Source organism: Tenrec ecaudatus, chromosome 1, assembly GCF_050624435.1.
Source record: "Tenrec ecaudatus isolate mTenEca1 chromosome 1, mTenEca1.hap1, whole genome shotgun sequence".
Classification (NCBI taxonomy): domain Eukaryota; kingdom Metazoa; phylum Chordata; class Mammalia; order Afrosoricida; family Tenrecidae; genus Tenrec; species Tenrec ecaudatus.
This window is the reverse complement of record NC_134530.1, coordinates 158,338,038-158,357,428: the sequence shown is the minus strand read 5'-3', so window position 1 is coordinate 158,357,428 and position 19,391 is coordinate 158,338,038. Positions and strand designations below refer to the sequence as shown.

At 45.9% G+C, this 19,391-nt stretch overlaps 4 non-coding genes across 4 annotated transcripts; 2 read left to right on the top strand and 2 right to left on the bottom strand.

Moving 5' to 3' along the window:
* Positions 1-6,100: 6,100 nt before the first annotated feature.
* On the top strand, positions 6,101-6,264 carry LOC142438433 (U1 spliceosomal RNA). Its single transcript, XR_012782807.1, has one exon. It is a non-coding gene; the product is annotated as a U1 spliceosomal RNA (small nuclear RNA).
* Positions 6,265-9,915: 3,651 nt separating this feature from the next.
* Positions 9,916-10,079, top strand: LOC142438328 (U1 spliceosomal RNA). Its single transcript, XR_012782725.1, has one exon. It is a non-coding gene; the product is annotated as a U1 spliceosomal RNA (small nuclear RNA).
* A 6,523-nt stretch (positions 10,080-16,602) lies between these two features.
* On the bottom strand, positions 16,603-16,674 carry TRNAH-GUG (transfer RNA histidin (anticodon GUG)). The gene has a single exon. It is a non-coding gene; the product is annotated as a tRNA-His (tRNA).
* Positions 16,675-18,425: 1,751 nt separating this feature from the next.
* On the bottom strand, positions 18,426-18,497 carry TRNAQ-CUG (transfer RNA glutamine (anticodon CUG)). The gene has a single exon. It is a non-coding gene; the product is annotated as a tRNA-Gln (tRNA).
* Between the last annotated feature and the right edge of the window lie 894 nt (positions 18,498-19,391).

Genomic DNA, 19,391 nt, shown 5'->3' with positions numbered 1-19,391 from the left:
CCTTCCTCTGCTCTCCCCTCCCTCCCAGGACTCTGAAATAAACCTTTAAAGCTGTTATCCATCTTTGCCTTCTTTCCATCGACAAATCAACCTCATGAACTAATTCGGCAGCTTGTGATCTGAAGCATCAACAAGTGAGAGGCCTGCCTGGACCTTGGTTTAATGCCTAACAGTCCTGAGGTCAAGGGAACCAAGGCTCAAGCCTTGAAGACCCCAGCGTCCTCACCAGCAACGCACCACAGGCTGCCTTCAGGGCTGGCTGAGATACACTGCACTTGGCAACCTTTCCCTGCTGACTTCCACTCGCTGACTGTGGGCTCATCCCAGGAGAAGGGCTCCTGCCAGGGGAAGCACGTGGTCGGGGAAAAGAGGAAGGCCCTCCGAGAGAGGCAGGCACCCAGGGGCTGCAACCATGGGCTCAGACATGGCATGGACGGTGAGGAAGGTGCCGGCCAGAGCAGCGTTCCCTGTTGCGCACACAGGGCCGCTGTTGAGTTCCGAACCAACTGGCAGACACTAACAATGACCACGTGCACGAAGTGGAGACTTCTTAGCTTTTACTCTTCAACCGAGCTCTGCCCAGGGCCACGCCCTTCTCCCTTTAAAGTCTTCTATTTTAGTTGGTTTTCCTGGATCTCCCCTTGCAGGATCTCCTTGGTACCCAGCAGCTCCTTAGATTGCACAGGTCAATAAAGCTGTCTCCACAGAGACCACAAAGACGTGCAAGGGGCACGCACACACACACACACACACACACACACGCCCCCAGGATCTCTCGTTATCTTTGCCAATGTAGTCAAAGGCTTCCTTGTGCCCCTCTGGTCTGTGTCTGGGCCTCCATCGCATGGGTACTGGGCCATGTGGTGTTTCCTCAGAGATCATGAGGCTGTGCTCTGTTCCTTCCTTACCTCCTTTGCCCTCTGGGTTTCATTTTGGACGATTTATTGTACATCTCTCCTCCTACAGGCAATTGCTTTTATGAAGACGGGACAAGTTTCAGGTTTTACAGTCTCTAAAGGGTACATCCTATTTCAGGGGAGCGTGCCAAGGCCTGCGGAAGCCGCACTGGAGCTCTCAACAGGTCATGAGCACCCACATGTGGGACAGAGGCCAGAGGGGCTGTGGATAAGCTGTGGGCCCCAAGCAGGCCCTCGAGGCCCTGAGGGGGATGCCAGGGGGCAGAACCTGTGCACCTCCATTCTTCAACCTGCCTCTGACCAGAAGCAGGGTAAAGGAGAGCTAGCAGGCAGCCTTCCTGCTGTCAGGGTATTTCAAATCTAAGGCAAGGGAGGCGTGGTTGATGGTATTGGTTGACCCCCATTGGCTGTGTTGAGCTCACTTGGGTCATGTCCTGAGCCTGGGCCTACTTTGGACCACCCAGGTGTACCTCCCACCTGGATTGGGGGCCTGAATTTGAGCATGCTCAGTTAGGGTATCCTCAAAGGTGTCTAATAGTCACCTGATTTGCTCCCAATCTCCTCTATGGGAGGGGGGGGGGGGGCTCTGAAGACATGGGAGGGACAAACCCCTTGTCCCTGACTCTAGATCCCTAACCTTACTAGTCCAGCCATTCTGAATTTTTGGTCAGCATACAGATTGAATAAGTAGGACACACACCTTTCCTGATTTTACACCGTGGAGTGTGCCCTGCTCTGTTCTCACAGCTGCCTCTTGATCTGTGGACAGGTTCTGCAGGAGCCATGTTTCTTTTTCCTTTTAATAAAGGTGCGTACTGCTCATGATAAGCATAATGTTCTCTATTTTTCTCCATATCACGGTGTTCAAGAGAGTTGTCATTTTTTAATGCATAATAGTCCACGTGTGAATGTACCAGGGCTTGTTTATAGACTCCTCTATAATCAGGGTTGTTTCCATGTTTTTGCTGTTAGGGAAATTGCTTCAATAAACATAGATGCGAATATATCCATTCATCTTGCAGTTTTTATTTCTCTAAGGCATATAGGGAGCAGAGAGATGGCTGAGTCATAAGGTACTTGTGTTTGCATTTGCATAAGGAAGTATCACACTGATTTCCATAGTGGTAGTACACTTGCACAGTCACACCAACAATGTAAAGTGTTCCTAACCCTCCACATCCTCTCCATCACTTATTATTTTCCGTTTTATTTAATTTTGCTAAAACTGTTCATTTCAGGAGATAGCTCAGTGTTGTTTTTGTGAGGCAGAAACGGGAACTGGTGGGGCCGGCAAGTGAAGCAATACCCTGACAACAGTGCTCAATGGTGCACAACCCCTCCTGATGACGGCCTTCAAGCCCTGACACTGAAGGATGGCAGCTCCCGTAGCATGGTTACATTGTTACTGAGCTCTCACTTCCCACCTGACACAGCAGCCAGCTCTGATAGCATGGCTACATTGTTACTATTGCTACATTGTTACTGAGTTCTAACTTTCCATCTGGCTGACCAGACAAACCAAAATGGAAAATTCCCCAACCTGCCCCTGTCCCAGACCAGTACTATAAAACCCTTCCTCTCCCTCTGGGACATCCAACTTCACAGGCCCCAATTCAGGGACCCGTGAATCTCACCTGGGAACTCTGAAATAAACCTTTAAAACCTGTTTTCTATCTTTGCCTTCTTCCTTTCCCCCCACCGCCGAATCAATCTGACAGTTTTAAGTTGTATTTCTCTTTTCGCTAATGAACTGAAATACTTATCAAAGGGCATTGTCCTCCTGGATGTCGTATATTCTCTGTTCATATCCTGTGCCGAGTTGATTGGATTATTTGGAGATTTGAGAGGTTCGCCCTTTATCCAGTATATTATTACTGAATTGCCCCCTCACACCCTGAATCTTTGGGTTCTGTTAAGTCTTTTTGAAGTCTTTCGGCGTGCATAAATGTCACATTTGTGGCAGGGCCAGTTCTATATTTTGTCTTCTCTAGTATGCATATTGCTCATCATGTTCAGTAGTGTGTTTAGGTCTTGTATTAAGGTCCTAAAATTTGACCCACCCCACATGCTTATTGATGGTTTATATTATGGTATAGTTTGTGTTTAGGTATGTGATCCATCTGGAGTTCCTTTTTGTACAGTGTGAGGTATGGAACCTCTTTCATTGTTTTGGAGAGGAAGGTCCAATTTTTCCGGCACCATGTTTTGAGAAGACTACATCTTCCCCCATTTAAGGTTTTTGTCCTTTATCAAAGGTTAGGTGTCTATAAGTACTTAGTTGTATTTCTCGGTTCTCTATTTGTGGGATACAAGAAGGCTTGTCCCCTCATATGATATGCCAAACCTAAGTTGCTTGTAACACAAGGTCAACCTCTACACACTTGGAGGTTAGCTGCTTCAAGCTTCTCTCCCTGAGGGTTATCAGCATCTAGAGCAATCAGACTCTAGATTCTGCCCCACCCTAAGGAGGGCCCTCTCCCTGCTGATAAGGTTAGTGACTTATTCCCCTGAAGGAGAGCCCAAAGACAGGTCAAGCCACCACAAGGAGGACCAAGGTTCGGCTGCCATCTTGTATCTAGGGTCTGCCCATCTGGTCACATGTGAACCCCTGGCTCGTCCCCCTCCTGTTGCATGTAAGCCTATGGTACAACCCCTTCCTGTTAGGATGTAATTAGGGGGCTTGCATGACCCGGAAAATGTACACAAACCATGATTGGAATCTCTCTCTGCGTGGACCTGGCTGGTGAGAACATAGCTGTCCAGGAGGTGAGCAATTGCATGCCTTATATTGTCTGATGTCCCTTTAATTTTACCTCTCAGTTACACACCGGCCCCTGGGACCTGTTGGTTGTGTGGGCTGGGCCCCACCTCTCTTCTAATCTTCATATCTGTGGTTGTGAGGCAGACTAGCCAAAGAAACTCCAATTTTGTAAGCTGCTAAGAAACCTGCCCATTCCTCCCTCCTGTCTCAGAAAGCTGACTGCTAGGTGACTGCCCATTCTCCCTCCTGTCTCAGAAAGCTGACTGCTAGGTGACCTGCCCATTCCTCCCTCCTGTCTCAGAAAGCTGACTGCTAGGTGACCTGCCCATTCCTCCCTCCTGTCTCAGAAAGCTGACTGCTAGGTGACCTGCCCATTCTCCCTCCCCTGATGGGAAAGTCTCTGCTGCTGATGTATTTTAGAATGTACTCCCATGTTCCCAGGTTCTGGACGCCAGCATCACTTTTGACTATTCTTCAATATACCGTTGTTCTGATTCAATATTGTTCCCTTGGAGATCGTAATCTGAATGGTGCAGTTAATCTTGTTACGGTAACCAGTATGTTATAGTCAATGTTGGTATTATTTCGTTTATGATAAGGTATGTACCTTGTAATGCTTGCTCTTCTCTTCTTGAAGTTACCGGGATTCTATAATCTATGCTATACCTTGTAATGCGCCCTAGCCCTAAAGAAAAGTAACATTAGTTTTGCTTTCTGCAACTGTCACGGCTCACTTAAGTCTTAGACACAGGATAAATGAGTTTTTCGCCTTTAAAAGAGGGATTGAAATGTGGACTCAGGACTGCAATCAAACAGTCACTTTGAGATTCCTTCTAGCACTGCAGATATCACAGAATAAAGACTTTTGTACATTGGCTGCCATCATCCCTCTCAAGACTCCTTTAAGTGATGGAGACATGATGATGGCTGTCATTCATTTGAACCTGCAGCAGTTGTACCATTATCAGACAGCTTTGATTACCATGGCTTCACAGTCGGTTTCTAAGTCTGGGAGTGATAAGACTCTTACTTTAAAAAAACAACAACAACAAATTCTTTTTAATTGTGTTGAATTTATCCTGAGTTTCTTTCCTTTAATTATAAGCTGGTGAATAATGTGTTTATTTCTTTGGAGAATTGTGCAGGGATTTTGTGTTAGTCTGGGTACTTTAGAGAAACAAATCCACAGAAACTCATGTGTAAGAAAGATTTTTTTAATAAAAGTTAAGAGGACATCAAGAAAACATCCCAACCCAGTACTGCCCAGGACCACAAGTCCAACATTAGCCCATATGTCCAACACCAGTCCACAAAGTCCTCCTCCATCTCACAAAACACCCAGTATGGTGCCGACTGCAGGAGGAAAGCCGAATCAGTGATCTTGTAAGCATCTCAGCGCTGGCAGGGGTCTCGACACTGCTGCTCCAGCACCCAGTGCTGCATCGGGGTAGGTCCGTGTGGCTTCTCCTCAGGGATGCCTTGCAGGAAGTGAGCTTTGCCAGTTCTATCAGGGAACTGGCGAAGGCAGCTGCATCCTGGTCAGACCAGCGCAAAGCAAGAGGCCTGAGAACTGGAAAGGTGAGGCTCACTGAGCTATTTATCTCGCCACCCTTCAATTAACCCCACATGTGTTTATCGGCCAGGTTGGCACAATAACTTTAACTACCTCAGATTTGGATTGGAATTGCATTAATTAGTAAAGTATTTTTAGTAATGACATTTTCACGATGTGGCTGGTGGTTCTTATGTTGTTCTTCGCAATCAGACAGACATGGGTAGCGATGGCATGTCAACCTATTTCCCAATTCTTTTCTCTTTATGCATATTTCCACTTAAATTTTTTTTCCTTCAATATTATCACTGTGTTTAATCTCCCCATAGCATAAGGATCACGGCGGGTCTGTGAGTCAGAGGTGACTGGATGACACCAAACAGCACCATCAAAAAGCCTTCATCTTTATATGACAGAGGCTCAACAAGGAGTGGTTGCTGGTTCTTGCACATCCTATTTTGTTCATTTCTACTGAGAGCCCTGAGTGACTAAAGCGCTGTGCTGTCTCCATTCCCAGGTGAATCCGTTCCCTGCACTGGAAGGTTTGTGATCTCAAACAAAGGAAAGCTGAAAAGAGCAAAGGAGCGGGTTCCCGGATTGTACTGGAGGACAGCCAGCTACCGGTGGTGACGTCGAGCCTTATGTAGATGAGGCAGCGCCGTGGCTGCTGGATGAGCACACGTGATGCTTAAAACTTTCGCTGTGATTTCCCGTAATTTTGTGGGGATGGAGTGTCTGTTGTTGGATGAATGTTTGTGCGTTCGGATACAAGAGGGTGTAGGAGCGATCTGTAACGAGGGTCTGCTAAGTATCCGTGTGTGAAAAGTGCGGGGCGCGGGAGCGCGCGTGGGGCGAGCGGGCGAGCAAGTCATACTTACCTGGCAGGGGAGACACCATGATCACGAAGGTGGTTTTCCCAGGGCAAGGCTTATCCATTGCACTCCGGATGTGCTGACCTCTGCGATTTCCCCAAATGTGGGAAACTCGACTGCATAATTTGTGTTAGTGGGGGACTGCGTTCGCGCTCTCCCCTAATAACTGATGTCAAAGAACAGACTCTTAAGCTGGGTTCTTTCTCTGATCTTGAGCAAGAGGACCTTGCTGTTTTTTCATACATACTGCTTGAGAGCTGTGCTCATTAGCCTATTCTTTTAGTTAATCAAATTGCTCGCAAACAGAGGCAACCTGTGTCAATACCTTGGTTTACCTGAAATATAATCCCTGAGAGGTGTGACAGCTGCATAAGAGGTGTAGGGTAGTTAAATCTACTGTTTTGTCAATATCATCAAGTATCCATTGTTCTAGCTCGGCTTTGAAGTACTCTGGTGGCAGCAAAGCTGTGCTTTTTTCTTAATCAAGCTTTTCTGCCCTTGACAGATCCTAAAAGTGTTTTTAGTCTCTAATCATTTACTCTTTCTCCACCACATTTATGCTGCGATGTGCTGTTTCAGGCTCCACGTGGGGGTGTGTGTTCGTGACCAGTGTAGGGCCCTTCCCAGTGCAGGGTGGCTTCTGTACAGCATGGCGCCTTTTCCCTGAAATGCCCTGTAATTCTCTGAGACAGTGAAGCCTGAAACTTGTTCTGTCCATAAAAACTCACTTGTTTTACAAACAGGCTTGGTATGAAGTCAAGAAGTGAGATATTACCCACTCAAGAAACCTCAGGGTTTTTTTTTTCTCTGTACCTTTAAAAAAAAACCATTTTATTGGGGGCTCATACAACTCATCACATAATCCATACATGCATCCATGTGTCAAGCACATTTGTACATTTGTTGCCATCTTCATTCTCAAAACATTTGCTACTTGAGCTTTTGATATCAGCTTCCCCCCCACTTCCCGCTCCCTCATGAATCCTTGATAATTTATCAATCATTTTGTCATATCTTTGTCCACTGCTCTGGGGTCAAGGTCTTCTGCTCAAAGGCATGGATGTGATGAAGCTCTTCTGATAGGCACGCATTCACCAGACGTTGTCTCTGTAGCAGCGCTTTCCCCTGGAACTTGGAGGACACCAGCAGGACTCAGAAGTTGGCGGAGCAACGGTTGGGAGTCCTGTCCTCCACCTCCAGGTGCACCGCTTCCAGCTCTCGCTGTAGCTTCTCCCGGAGAAACTCGGCGCTGAGTTCCACTGCGGCAGCCCTGAGCGGGCAGCAGCCCAGCGGGGACCGCACGCAGCCCGGACCCGGGTCCTATTTTGTCATATCTAACACTGTCTGATGTCTTCCTTACCTACTTTTCTCTTGTCCGCCCCCCAGGGAGGGGGGTTATACGTAGATCCTTGTAATTGTTCCCCACTTCCTACCCCACCCTTCCTCCACCATCCTGATATGGCCACTCACACCACTGGTCCTAAAGGGATGATCATCGGCCCTGGATTCCCTGTGGTTCCAGTTCCTATCTGTAGCAGTGTACATCCTCTGGTCTAGCCAGATGTGTAAGGTAAAATTGGGATCATGATAGTGGGGAAGGAAGAAGCATTTAGGAAGTAGAGGAAAGTTGTATGTTTCACCTTTGCTACACTGCCCCCTGACTGGCTCGTTTCCTCCCTGAAACCCTTCTGTCCAGTTGCCTACACATGGGCTTTGGGCTCCCACTCTGACTTTTTCTGTGCTTTCCAGAAACACTTACCAGTTGCTATGGTTGCTCTTGCCCTTTCTGCTTTATCAATTTGTGGTTACCACTGTAACTTAAACATCAAATAGTTTAAACATTTGGGGCAGTTTACATTTCTTCAAGCTGCTTTGACTGAATACAATGTTTCTAGTCTGGCTTTTTGGAACAAAATGATTTTTGGCTCGAGCTACTGTATGATGTGTGTGTCTGGAGGGAGGACACAGTTTACGTTTCCCTTGGTTTTCTGTCCTTTAACAAGCATGAAACTAAAGTGTGCATTCCAAATTTCTTTTAATTATTTCATACGGGCCAAGTATTACATGAACCAAAAAAAAAAAAAAGCCTCAGAGGTGAGGCTCTGTGTAAATTTCAAGTGATTTAGGCATATTATCAATAGTAATAAATGTCTCAGTTACCTCAAGGTCGGGTGTGTTGCATCAACAATGAGGCAGAAGTAGAAGTCCTGGGGGTGTTGGAGCAACGGCAATCTAGCTGAGAGGAATTACTAAAACACAGAAGGGCGAACATGATGGTGAGACAGGGGGACGGTTAAGAAAACAGAGGAGAGCTATGAATAGACCTATAAGCATAGGTGTGCACATATGTAAGTATATTAATTCACTAAAATAGTTATTGACATATATATATTTATATGGTGGATGGACTTTGGGCCTCTGCGCAAATCCTCTCTCAACACAAGAACACTTTGTTCTAAAAAATCGGCATTCTCCTAGCATGATTGCTGAAGACAAAAATGGGTACACAGGCATATGTGTTGAAGCAAGTGGATGGTGCATGGCTATCAAACGATACAGTGTCTGGGGTCTTCAAAGGCTTGAAGTTAAACCAGCAGCCATCTAGCAGAGAAGCAACAAGCCCACATGGAAGAAGCACACCAGCCTGTGCTATCAGGAGGTGTCGATGGAATCAGGTAACAGGCATCAGAAGACCCAAAACAAACAAACAAAAAACATTGTTGAGAAGTGGGGAGCCCATCAGAGACCCCAAACCCATCGTTAGACAATGGGACATCCCCTCACAGAAGGGTCACAAGGAAGGGGATGGGTCATTTAGGGCGTGGTATATTAGATGAAACACACACTATTCCTCTGATTCATGGGGGCTTCTCACCCTCCACTATCATGACCCCAGTCCTGCCTTTCTGTTCTGGCTAGACAGGAGCATGCACACTGGTACCGACAGAGCTCCTAACACAAGCAATCCAGGTCAGATAAACCCCTCAGGAGCAGAAATGGGAGTTGGAATGCCAGGAGGACAGGAGAAAGCTGGGGGCAAGAGGGGAGGAAGGGGGGACTGATTAAAATGATTGACACATAAACAGACACACAGGGAACATCACAAACTGTGGGGGAAGGGAGGCAGTGGTCAGCGTAAGGTATGAAAATAGTAATTTATCAAGGGTGCCACGAGGGATAAAAGAGGAGCTGATACCAAGGGCTCAAATAGAAAGTAAATGTTTAGAAAATAACGATGATAATGATGGCAACATGTGTACAAATATATTTGTTATGATTGTTATAAGAGCTGTAAGAGACCCCAGTAAAGTGATCTTTTAATTTAAAAGACAAAAAAACTTTTTAAAAAAAGCAAGAAAATTGATTTTTTTTTTTTTAAAAGAGAGAGGTTAGTTGAGTCGAGGAATTGGATTCTCACTCATCGAGTCCCTACAGGACAGAGCACAACTGCCCCGTTGGATTTCTGACACTTATGTCTTCACAAGAGTACTGTGATCTCAAACACAGGAAAGCTGAAAAGAGCAAAGGAGCGGGTTTCCGGATTGCACTGGAGGACAGCCAGCTACCGGTGGTGACGTCGAGCCGTATGTAGATAAGGCAGCGCAGTGGCTGCTGGATGAGCACACGTGGTGCTTAAAACTTACGCTGTGATTTCCCGTACTTTTGTGGGGATGGAGTGTCTGTTGTTGGATGAAGGTTTGTGCGTTCGGATGCAAGAGGGTGTAGGAGCGATCTGTAACGAGGGTCTGCTAAGTATCCGTGTGGAAAGTGCAGGGCGCGTGAGCGCGCGTGGGGCGAGCGGGCGAGCAAGTCATACTTACCTGGCAGGGGAGATACCATGATCACAAAGGTGGTTTTCCCAGGGCAAGGCTTATCCATTGCACTCGGGATGTGCTGACCCCTGCGATTTCCCCAAATGTGGGAAACTCGACTGCATAATTTGTGGTAGTGGGGGACTGCGTTCGCGCTCTCCCCTGGTAGATGATGGTTTAAAAGTAGACCTTTAAGCTGTGTTTTGCTTCCTAACACAAGGCTCAGTAAAATATATCTGTTTCTTAGAGCAGCGTCTCTGTTCAATGGTTTTCCGTACACATTCCTTGTACTTTTTGCATGGTTCCTTGATGGGATGGGGACGTGTATCTTACTCTGTGTTAAGAGCGTGAGGCACAAATGATTTCCTAACTCAAACAATAAAAAATCTATACCTGCCCCATAAGTACTTTGACTGTCATCTACATTTTTTCTGCATTTGTTCACCAAGTGTGGGAAGTTAATTCAACTGCATCTTATATATATATATATATATATATATATATGGTAGTGGGGACTGTATGTGGGCTCTCCCCTTATCCTCACTTGTCAAACAGTAAATACTTTTTTGAATTCTTTAATTTTTATTCTAATTTTTTTGAACTATCATTGGTGTTTTACAAGTGAAGCGCATTTATATTTAGTCATTGCTCTGTGGCTGTTTACTTCTCATTAAATTTAGTAGTGCTTAATTGATCTTTTAGAGGCAGCTTGTGTCCATGTTGCGTTACTGTAGTCAAGAATGTTTTATTTCAAAGGCTACTGTTTCACTCTGGCAATCTTCATTCCATGGATAAGACATTGGCAACAAAGATTTAGGGTCTAGGTAATACTGCTTCTAGGCTCTCTGGTGGCACAGAACAACATGTGCTTTGTGTGTTTGGTAGAGTTTTATACTAATCCTCTGCATTTCAAGTAAACACCAGGAGAGGATCCTGTTTCCCCTTTGCCCTGATTTGTATCCTCTTCCAAACTGACAATCCTAATCCCAGACTAGTCTAATCAATTTTGTCATGGCTTTCCTCCGTTTCCTTGTCAATGTACTTTACCAAGCATGATGTCCTTCAGTAGCCGCTGGTCTGTCCTGACATTGTCTGTGCTAACTTTGACTCTTAAGGACCAGTGGCTGTACTTCCAAGACAGATGCTTTTTTTCGTGGTAGTTCATGGTGCTTTCCATATTACTTGCCAGAACTATAATTCTCCTTTGGTCTTCCTTTTTCAAAGTCCAATTTTCACATGTTTAGGAGGCGATTGAAAATACCATGACTTGGTCCTCAAAGCAACATCTTTGCTTTTTAACACTTTAAAGAAGTCTTGCGACCAGTGGTGCCAGTGGCGATACCAGGAGGGTGTGCTGGAAAGGGGGAACCGATTACATGGATCTACATATAACCTCCTCCCTGGGGGACGGACAACAGAAAAGTGGGTGAAGGGAGAAGTCGGACAGGGCAAGATATGACAAAATAATAATTTATAAATTATCAAGGGTTCAAGCCGGAGGGAGGGGGAGAGGCAGGGGAAAATGAGGAGCTGCTGCCAGGGGCTTAAGTGGAAGGCAAATACTTTGAGAATGATCAGGGTAACAAATGTACAAATGTGCTTTACCCATTGATGTATGTATGGATTGTGATAAGAGTTGTATGAGCCCCTAATAAAATGAGTTTTTAAAAGTCAAACACAGCAGATTTATGCTATGCAATGGGTCATTTGATCTCTTGACTACTGTTTTCATGTGTATTGATTGTGGATCTAAGCAAGATGAAATCTCAACAATTTCAATATTTTTTCCATTTATTATGATTTCCTTAAAGATGTAGTTGTGAGGATTTTGGTCTCCATGACACTGAGTTACAATAAATATGAAAGACTGCAATCCTTTAGCTTCATCAGCAAGTGCTTTGAGTCCTACTCATTCTCCTCAATCAAGGTGTGTCATCTGCACATCACAAACTGACATCTTTCACTACTGCTGTGCACGCCACACACTTGAATTTTCAGCCTTTTAAAGCACATAGCCAAGTTATCAGGAAAAATGGACTACCGAGATCAAGGTGTTACAGAATGCACACACTTTTGTCAGGAGAGCCATCATGAGGGAATGGTTTTGAGATACAATTTTACTAAAAAGCAACATGGAAACCATTCTAAGTGTTCAGGTCACACAAATGCATAGCAGTAACTAAAAATTTCCATTAAGTCTGTTGTCTATTAGTGGTACAACCTCATTCCGTCCTATCCCATAGGATGTTATATTATTACCCCAAACAGTCAAATTTTCCCATAATCCAGCATCTCATTATTTTCTGGTTGTACCAAAAAATGAACAGCCAGTAGATTTTAGACCTTAAAAAATGAAGCATTTATACTTTTTAAAAATGGGATGAAGTGACATTTCCTTTTTCTTAAAAATGTTCTAAGCAGCAGATATTAAGGGCTCAAGAAGAAGGCAAATGTTTTGAGAATGATGATGGCAACAAAAGTAAATATGTTCTTGACACAATGGATGTATGTATGGGTCGTGATAAGAATAGTACGAGCCTCCAATAAAATGATTAAAAAAATGTTTCTAGAGCCACCAAAAAACTTGCATCTACAAAATAGTTAAAATATTCCTCAGATGGTACCGGGGGGAAGGGAGGGGGGGAGAAACAGGGTCCACTAAGACATGGTAGATTGATCACACTGACTTCTTTTTCTCGGTCTACATCAGACAGAGGCTTCTCTTTCCTAGGATTTCATGTCTCCACTTTCTTTAGTTTCCTAGTTAGCCCTTCAACCTGTGTTCACAGTTCCTTTTCACCCTTGGGACACAATTTTACCTGAAGATTTATCCTTTCCTGCTGCCTTCTTTGATGTTGTCTCCACTTTGGCTGACAACCTTTCAGATCACCCCCTTCACTGCCCTTTCAGCTGGCTCAGCCAACCAATCTTTCTTTTGGGCATCTTGACTATTGGAGGGTGCTTGCTAAGTGCCTGCAGGGAGGGCCTGCACAGAGTTTTATTGAAGTTTGGCGCCTGGCAGCTGTCACTCTGCCTGCTGCGCTGGCAGCTAGGAAGGACCCTTTTAAGATGTCCGAGGGTGCCCAGGCAATTGTCATGGTTCTCGCTTAGCATGCCCAATGAATATCAGCCAAAGGGCAGACTTATACACCTTCAAGTTTACAATAGTAGGCAGAGGGAGTTTACCCAATTAGACATAATATCCATACCAATAAATACATTCTGGTAAAGGAGAGATCTGTTTAAATCTTTTCATTCTCACCCAAGCATTCACTTTAGTCCCATCAATTTTTGTGCTTTCATTCCTCCTGAGTCTAAACTGTCAATCAGATGTCAGTTTGATGTCCTCATTGGAGACACTAAGGAATTAAATAGCTCCTTGGAGGCGGGATACAGGCTGAGTCCCTGGGAGATATTGCAGCTGACAAGCCACATGGAGCTAAGCTAGTGCCCTGAGCTGGAGCAGCCACTTGGAGATCCCTGCCAGTGCTGAGATGCTTACACCACCACTGGATCCACAAGACTTCCCACCAAATGGCCTGTGATCTTCCTGCCTTTTAAACTATTAAAATACTTCTAATTGAGTAAAAGTGAAAGTAGGCTTGGTATCTTTAGTGACAAAAAAGTTCACATCAAACAAAACAAAACAAATAACAAAATAATTCTACTACAAACAAATTAACTATAGTATTGAGATATAGTAGTTTCCACAAACCTGGGAAAGAATTTTTGAGATCTGATGAGATCAGCTATGTTTTCTTGAATTTCATCAACATTTCTGATAAAATATCTGCAAACTACAATGACTTTAATATTCCTCATGGGAACTTTGTCAATTGATGTTCAGTTTTGTGTGGAACCAGATAATCCTGAAGCATTTTCACAAGCGGTCTCTCTGTCTTTCCGAGATGATATGGGTTAGCGGTGCCCTCAGGAAGATGTGTCCAACCTGGGAATAGAAGTGTCAGACTCTACAGTCACTGCAGTTGGTTCATCCTCTGAAAGAGAAGGAGCTCAGACAGACATGCACCCTGGTGCTCATCACAGCCCTTCCACCGTGAGAGGATGGAGACAGCCAATGCGCCCGTCCGTGGAAAGGCAGAGTTGTCTTTGGTCCATGCACACAATAAATTAGCACCCGCGGTTAAAAAAATAATCATGACTCTATGAGCCTCCTGATATGGATTGTGGCGGGAGGTCAGATGCTCACAGGCATCTTCCCTGAAGGCAGTCCCTGCCAGCCTGCTGTCTCCCCACACCACAGGGGGGGGGGGCCTGTGACCATTAGCTTGGTTCCTGTAGGTGGAGTTCACACCCCACTGATAATGGTGTCTGTCAGTTGAGCCAGGGAACAGGCCAAACCGGCTCTGTGACATCCAAAGTTAGGCTGCCATCCTGTACCTAGGATCCGCCCATCTTGCCACATGTATACCCCAATCCCTCCTCTTCCTATTGCGTGGATACCCCTAGATCACCCTCTCCCATGACTGTATTACCTATAGCACAACCCCTTCCTGTGACACATGTCCTCACCTGTGATTAGGGGGCTTGCATGTCCCCAGAGAATATAAAAAGCCTGGACTAGCATTAACGATCTCTCCCTTCCTCCACGTGGACCACCAAGTGGGGCTGAGGTGAGCTTGCTACCATGAATCCTGTCTGACTCCATCTATTTCAATACTTCACTTCTATCTCTCATGCTCTCTATGACTTTACTGTGATCTTTACTTATTATCGCTGTACAATTGCGCCTACCGGACCCCTAATGATGTGTTGGGGGCTGGCTTCTCCTGCCAATGGAAGACATGAGGCTGAATAGAATCAGCCTGTGGGAACAGCGTGAGGAAAACTGGGTAAGCCTTTAGGAGATGGAATGTTGCTCCTGGCAAAAAGGAAGGTCTACTTGGTAAACTTCCACTTAGTCTCACCATGAAAGTTTTTCCCACCAAAGAAGTTAAAACAAAACAGAACCAAAAAAAGTTAAAACAGGGAAGAAAAATATATATATATATATATATGTCACTCCTTTTGACTGCCATTTAGTCAATGTTGTCTCATCGTGAGTCCCTCTAGGTTTCCAAAAGTGTAAGTGTTTAAGGAAGAAGAAAGCTCAGGGCTTCTGTGAAGGTGCTGGTGGTTTCCGATTGCCGACCATGCCAATAGCAGCCCATCATACAGTATATATTCCATCTATAATATCATGACTCTCAGTACCTGAGCATGTCGACTGCTTCGGAAACAGACTCTTGTGGATGGAATTAAATAAATTCACAGGAGGCATACTGGCGTGCAGTGGGCCCTAATCCAACATAACTGCTGTTCCTATAGAAACAGGACAGGACTGTCAGACACACAGATACACAGGGAGGACGCGCAGAGAAGACGGGCAGAGACGGTAAGGACGCTCCCACAGACAGGTCAGGCCTGGGACCTCCAGGAGCTAGAAGAGGGAGGGAGGGCTCTTCCCCAGTCGTCTTCAGAGGGAGCTTGACTCTGCCTGCATCTTGATGATCAAAGGCTCGGCTCCAGAAGGATGAGAGAATGAATTTCTGATGTTTGCAGCCAGCCACTTGGTGAAACTTTTTAAGGACAGCCCTCAAGTGAACTCACTGCCAGGAGAGGAGATTCTGGCTGAGAAGAATTGCCCCCTGTGGTTTTCTGAAGCTCTACCTCTGCATGGGGGCAGAAAGCCTCTTTGTTACTTTACAAATGAAAGGGCAACTCAATAAATAAGAACTCAGAAAGTAACACTTAGAAAGAAGAGAGCAGGAAGGGTCAGGACCTTGAAAACTGTCCAGGTTCCTTGCCTATCAGAGCTAAGCTCTGGTCCAGTGGCTGCAAAAGGAGAAGTAGAATTGAAACGGACTTCCATGCGTCTGTGGCGCAGGAACTAGTGTCAAACAGTTGCAGAAGGAAAAAGAAGTGACTGCAGAAACGCACAAATGAGATTGTGGAACACTTGTCACAGCGACCTTGTGCACAGCAACCCACCTTCAAAGAGCACAACTGTCCATCAACTGTCTGCACACACATGGGAATGGCACGCAGGAACAACACCGAAACGACACACACGCATGCATCCAGCTGGATACATGTCCAAACTACTAGATGGCATTAAAAAGAGAGGCAAAGAATTAAACAAAGAGACAGATACGGAAATGTGGAGTCATTTGTGTACACGTCTCGGTGGGAAGAGCTGGACGTCCGGATGGTGACTTGTCTCCTGGGGATGAGGTGCACTGGGAACAGAGCGCTCCGAGCGGCTCTGTAGGTCAAGGACGGCTTTCCGTGGTCTGGTCAGTCAGCTTCGTGGTGCCGCGTACTGGAATGCACACGGCTCCCTCTGTATGAATTACGCCGTCCTTCAACAATGCACTGTTTACACACAGGTGTCCCGTGACGGCACTCACTTCTATTTATTGAAAATACCCTAGTTGCAGGACGAACTCCTTTCATCGGCCTGTTCGTTTCATGCTAATATTTGGAGTCCCTCCACCGAGAAAAGGCCAGGCGCCCACAGTTTCCTAGCGGTTGCTGGGCACCAAGTGGGGTGCGCGCGGCGACCCGCGGTTCGAGTGCTTTCCCTTCTGCAGCCCGCAGGGTGCTGCTCTGGGGGAGACAGCAGGAGAATGGGCAGCAGAGAGGCCTCCCTAAAAGGAGAAAGGCCACTGCGGTGGAGAGCAGAGACTGCCGTGACTCGGAGTCGAACCGAGGTTGCTGCGGCCACAACGCAGAGTACTGACCACTATACGATCACGGCGCGCCACTCGCCCGCGCTGCCGGGCTTCCCTGGACTCTTAGATATGACAGCAAAACCACGTGCAGAAAAAACGGAAAACTTTTGGTCCTCAAAGGATCCAAGCAACAAAGTGAAGAAAGAACTTACAAAATGGGTGAAAATATGCAACAGCCAAGCTCCCGATAAGGGTTCACTGCCTTGAATATACAATGAGCTCATACAAACAGTGACATACAGGCATACGACCTATCCGCAAGCAAACAAAACTCAGAAAGTAAAAGGTACAAAGCCTTTGAAGAGAAATTTCAGTAAAAGTGATATTTAAATGATGACTAAGCACATGCGAGACCCCCGACATTACTCTTTGTTAGGAAAATACACACAAACACCCAGTGAGAGGTGGCTGCGCTCAGGACTGCCGCTATCAGACAACTGAAATACACACATTGAGAGGGAGGCCGTAAGCGTGCCGGTTCCCACCCACAGGCGCTGGGCGGAAGAAAGACCGATCACCTGTTTCAGATAAGAGGGCCTCCTAGGAAACCGTGTGGGACAGGATCCACTCTATGCCCTTGTGTGTAATGCGGCATCCGTTCTACAGCTACACACAAGGCTCATCTCCTGTCTTTTCAGAGACATGGTACGCTCTAAAGGGGAACTTGCCGAAGAGTCCTCCTCATCTCAAATCGCTGTCGAAGGAAAGCACATCTCATGAAGCTATGTCAACATGTCTAGAACATGCTTAGCTTCCCTGCCTAGCCAAGTGAAGTGGGTGTGTTTCCCCACTTTTGTACCTGCTTCCGAAAGGGAGGGAAGAGCTCCTTCACCTACAGCCTGGAAAAGCAGACCATTTCGCCTTTAAATCAAAGAATCACTTTTAGATTCTAGCAGTGCAGTAATAACCTATGAATAAAGACTCTTTAAAAAATAATTTTATTGGGGGCGCATACAAATCTTTTCACAACCCATAGATACATCCACTGTGTCAACACATATGTACATTTGCTGCCATCATCACTCTCAGGACTCCTTTAAGTGATGGAGACATGATCGTGCTGTCATTCATTTGAACCTGCAACAGTTGTACCAGTATCAGACAGTTTTGATTACCATGGCTTCACAGTCGGTTTCTAAGTCTGGGAGTGATAAGACCCTTACTTAAAAAAAAATTAATAGTGTTTTATTTATCCTGAGTTTCTTTCCTTTCCATATAAAGCTGGTGAATAATGTGTCTATTTCTTTGGAGAATTGTGTAGGCATTTGGATTGGAATTGCATTAACTAGTAAAGTATTTTTGGTAATATTTTCACAATAGCGCTGTTTATGCTTATATTGTTCTTCTGAATCAGTCAGACACAGGTAGCGATGGCATGTCAACCCATTTCCCAACTCTCTCTTTTCTTTATGCATATACGCAATTAAAATTTGCTTTCGTCACTATTATCACTGTGTTTCATCTCCCTTAGCATAAGGTCTGCTGGTCAGAGCTGACTGGATGACAACCAGCACCACCCCATCAGAAGCCTTCATCTTTATTTATATGAAAGAGGCTCAACAATGACTGGTAGCTGGTTCTTGCAAATCCTATTTTGTTGATTTCTGATCACAGACATAACTGACTAAAGGGCTGTGCTGTCTCCATTCCATTCTCATGTGAATCAGTTTCAGGTACTTGAGAGATGTCATCTTAATTAAACCCTTTAGCTCCCTGTAAGTAAACCCAGAGGGGTTCCCATAATCTCTGTGAGGTTTTAAAAAGCTCCTAAAGACCCAGGTCCCACCGAGATTTGAACTCGGATCGCTGGATTCAGAGTCCAGAGTGCTCACCATTACACCATGGAACCGGTGGTGATCCTCCTGTTGCATCCCAGAGCCAAATCCCAGTCCACTGGTGTTCTCTCCTGTTTACATCTATCAGATCGCATGATTTTAATGGGGGGAATTAAAACTCAAGCCCACTGCCACTGAGTGGATTCCGACTCACAATGCAGGATTTCTGAGGCTGTAAATCTTTTCGGGAGGCCGCCCAACGCCTGATCGCCAGCGCTACCAGGGCTTCCTTGCCTCCGTCCACCGAGCCCTGAGAGCACTCGTTCAGCGTCGCCGGCCCGGGGCTGACCGAGGCCCCTGCACAGACCGGACCGAGCGCCGCCGTGGATCCTGCTCTGCGCTCTCGGTGACTTCTGTCCTCCGCTCGCAGATCAGAAAACGAGGTAAAAAGCACTGAGCGTGAGCACTTCAAGCCTCAGTAAATCACACACTTGGCCAGTTTCCCGTTCAAAGGGGAGATGTCAGCTAACGACGGTGTTGCGCACCATGCACACCCTCAGACAAACCAGACTGAACGCAGCCACTGTCACTCAGAATCGCGCACAGCGGTTGCGGCTACAGGACAGGCTCTGACGCCTACGTGTCTGCCTGCTGAGCCAAGCCCACCGCATGCCAAATGCTCAACCCATACTTCACAGTTTCGTTTCTTTTTCGCACTGAAAACCCTCCCAGTCCTTGCCCAATGTGCCCTTTTGCCTATTAAACTGTCGTCATAAGAACAGAATTTTGAGTTCTCTGAGTCATTCTTGAGAATGATGAGTGGGTTCCGCGTGCCTCCGGAAGGGCTTTCAGGGACCTCTGGATCTGGAGCCACCGGGCAGACGTGTATGAGGGTCTCACAAGTTGGGGGGCTGTCTTCTGAGGTCCTGGGCAGATTGGCGTCGAGGACTCTGTCCATGACTTGTGAG